This window comes from Pygoscelis adeliae, unplaced genomic scaffold (assembly GCF_000699105.1).
Source record: "Pygoscelis adeliae isolate BGI_AS28 unplaced genomic scaffold, ASM69910v1 Scaffold25, whole genome shotgun sequence".
NCBI lineage: Eukaryota > Metazoa > Chordata > Aves > Sphenisciformes > Spheniscidae > Pygoscelis > Pygoscelis adeliae.
Genome location: NW_008824808.1, coordinates 1,779,272 through 1,782,933, shown reverse-complemented (window position 1 = coordinate 1,782,933; position 3,662 = coordinate 1,779,272). Strand labels below are relative to the sequence as shown.

The window sequence follows — 3,662 nt, the reverse complement described above, 5'->3', positions numbered from 1 at the left end:
TGTTTTAATCAAATATTTTCCTGGGGTAGATATGTGCTCTAGGAAAGATCCTCATGATAAAATAATGCTTAACAAATCTCATTACTCAGGTTTATGAAGTCACTTGCCCCTTCTGTAATTCAGAGGGATTAAATCTCTCCTGCAAATTAAAAATAGGACGATCGACTGATTAGAGCAGGGCTTCTGTTTGCTGTTTGAATCAGGCAGACAAAAGAGGGAGCAGAAGTAGTCATGTTCAAGAATTGTAACAAATGAGGATATTTCAAATCTCAGACTAACTTTATCTCAAGATCTCATTGATTACAAAGAAAAAGACTATACAAGCTTCATTCTTATGGTTTATAACATTACCAAAATTTTTTGATAGCCATATAATTCACATTTGCCTGTTTCATTGTGTTCTAGACAGAGAAGCCTAGGGAAAAATGGTTAATAAAAGCAAGGTGTTTTCATCCTTACTATGTGTCTGTACTTGATGTTTTTTAATAAACAAAAAGATACTAGAAGTGCACATAGCTTTTTTATTTTCTTTTTTTTTTCAAATGCAAGAATCTTAACATTCTATTTTAAGCATAGAAAAAGAAAGGGGATCACAGAGGGGGGATAGAGAAAAATTAGAGAAACACCAGATACTGCTCTACTGTGGTCACTGCAGCTAGTGTGGGCATGTATGAGCTATCTTTAAACTAGCAAGCTTGGATATTGCTAAAGAAGTAGCAAAAGTAACACAATGCTCAAGGCAAGCTGCAGACTCTTCCTCAAGGCTGGGTGTTTGGCACGTGGCCCACACGGAGCTACACACTGCTGCAGCCAGAGTGCTATCATGCACAGGGCTGTAACAGATGATCATATGTGCTGGCAGAATAGATCAAAGATCAGTCCTTGGTTTATCTTGGAAGTTAGGAGATAAAATTCATGTATGAAGATTACAAAAGTTGAAGATGCAATTAGTAAAAAGACAGGGTTTCACTCATCAGTCAGCTGCTTCAATTAGACTCCCCCACAATGGCTCTTTTCCAAAATCTTTTACAGATACTTTTGAATCAGGCTTCACTAGATATTCTTGAGACAATAAACTCTGAAGAGCACAACAGTAGAGGTGATGAAGCAGAGAAGGGGCAAACTCTCCACTTTCAAGTTTTGTAGTGTAAGGAATCTTAAGAAAACCCTATATACCTGGTTTTCCACATGAAATAGCTTGCATGTTTGTTCCCCACCTAAAAAAAAAAAAAAAATCTCTTGTGATTTTCCAAAAGAATAAAAACTAGGAAATTTTGAGCAGGCTAGGTATATGCCATCCTGAAATACCTTTGTGGCAAAAGCTGTAATTGTCACATTAGCAAGCCATAAAATAAAAGGCATGAATATTGTTTCTAGAATCAGGATTTTTGTTCTTTGTAACTTGCAGCCACCAGAAGGTAACATGAGCATGAGAAATGCATTCAAACAGGTCTAACACTCCACCCAATGCAGGGCATTGTGTGGTACTGTTTGGAAGCGGATACAGATACCACAGAGCGTAAGTGGAACACATCTACATTGTCTTCCAGAGCATGTAACCATATTAAGAAAGGAGGCCTAATGCATGAGCTTCCCGTCTCTGTAAACTTCAGGAAAAGAATGAAGTTTATATCAATTCAAGACAGATTTTGTATGAATTCTCTCCTGTTGCAAAACAAGTGTCATGGACCACATAACATTCAGAAGGCTACAAAACAGCAGGCAATTTCAGAACCATACTGAGGAACGTTATTTAGCAAAAAAGTAGCCTGTGGGTTCTGCAAATGAAATTACTCCAACACTCACTTGCATGGCAAATATAGAATTCTGTGTAGAGTGTACACCAAGCATCACGAAACTGCATTCAAGGAGAAAAAAAAGCTTCTTTGAGCCATCTTCATATCTGATGTGACCTTGTACAATTTCACTGCAATGAGCACTATTTCTTGTATTTGTGCAAAGACCTGTTATGCCTAAAGAAGTCTAAGGTAAAATGCAATTGCTGTGAAGCAGGGTCTGTAATAGTTGATGTCATGGCTGGGATACAGAGACTAGGCACAGGCAGGAACCAAACAGATGTCACCAGCCCACACCCAGAACAAAGTATTTTTTTAACGGTAACATGTTTTAAATAATGTAAATACTGCCATGTAGATTAGAGAATCGGTTTCAGTTAGGTGGCTTACTACTCCTCTGTCTTTCAGGAAAAATGAAGCAGCAATAGGGAGAGGACTAACCTCTTCAGGACAGTATTAGCTATGTGAAACCAAAAGGCACTTCTGGCCTATATCAGCTCTCTCATGATAGCAGAGGCAGAAATTAAGTGGTTCAATGGCCCTTTTGTCTGTACACTGTTGGTCAAAAAGCACAGCTATGCCAAAGCTTGTTACTGTGATAACTGGAAGTGGTTTTAATGTTTAGGCCCCCCTGCAGAAAGTAAAGTGACCAGTTACATCCAACGGACACACATTCAATTGCAATTCGAGGCTGTCCTGATTCATCTGGTTTTCATGCAGCTTTCAGAACACTGAACTACATCATCAGCTACAAATAGGCAACGTATGCAACAAGCTGGCCTTGCAAATTCAAACTTAAGACCAAGAAGCAGAGGTGATTGGGAGTTGGGCGCAGTACAGCACATACGTTGCAACTTTTTTTTTCTTTCCAGTTATTTCTCCAGCAACAATTTTCTACCGAGGAAAAAGGTTAGTTTGTGACAAAGCATCTTGTCGGAGATCAAAGGATATAAACAACAACTATAAGCACCTCTCAGGACAAGAATTATACTAAGCAGCTCACTCCTCTTAGCATCTTCAGCTCTTACATAACTTTTCAAAAGTCCCTATCGTTAGATTGAAGAAAACAGCTTGTATACAGACAATATAGTGTACAGAAAGGTCTCGTCAATGCCAATGTCTTGCTGAAAGTTACCTACTACACTCCTGAGAGAGCGAGGATCGGAACTCCCGTCTCCTGCATCCGGTGTAGTGCCCTGCACATGGAGTACATTTCATGTTTTGAGACTGAGAATGAGCCAGTGATTTTGAATGGTTACACAGCAAAAGACATGGAAGTCCCAGCCCCTAACTAGGAGAAAAGCCTATCCGTGTTGCTGAAACACTGTAACCCCTGTTTCTGCTTCTTAAGGACTAGAAAGACCGCTTCCTCCGAAGAAGGCACCCATGAAAAGCACCAGCTGTTTCTGCTGATAGAGCTGAGGCAAAGCTAGGGCAGGTCTACCTGAGGAAGGCGCTGTTAACATAAGATGTGGTACTTGATGGGCGCTGTTAACATAAGATGTGGTACTTGATGAGCATAGCACAACCTTTATGCTGGAGTAGAGTTTTGACGTGGATACCTACAGACCTTTTGCAGTATGATCAGTATATTAATAAAAAAAGAAACTAGAGTTTCCAGTGTAGAAATGGCAGTGTGTAAACAAATGACAGAATAGGAGAACTTTGAACAAGAGGGCCTTTTGACCAATTTCAGCCACATTTTCACTTTGGCAAAGACATTCACAACTGAACAGCTGAACGGGAGGCTGTGCGCTGCTATTTTTTTCGCCATCAAACACTTTGGGAGCACCGTTAGATATTAGGATTATGTGAACCGGTCTTTTGAAAAAAGCAATTCACACAGCATTTTTGAGAATTTTTTTA

The 3,662-nt window shown here is 39.6% G+C and overlaps 1 long non-coding RNA gene across 1 annotated transcript; it reads right to left on the bottom strand.

Annotated features, from left to right (window-relative positions):
- Positions 1–1,143: 1,143 nt before the first annotated feature.
- On the bottom strand, positions 1,144–2,994 carry LOC103917069. The gene is made up of 3 exons (XR_663611.1): positions 2,932–2,994; positions 1,807–1,858; positions 1,144–1,217 (listed from the first exon to the last, which is right to left on the bottom strand). It is a non-coding gene; the product is annotated as an uncharacterized LOC103917069 (long non-coding RNA).
- Between the last annotated feature and the right edge of the window lie 668 nt (positions 2,995–3,662).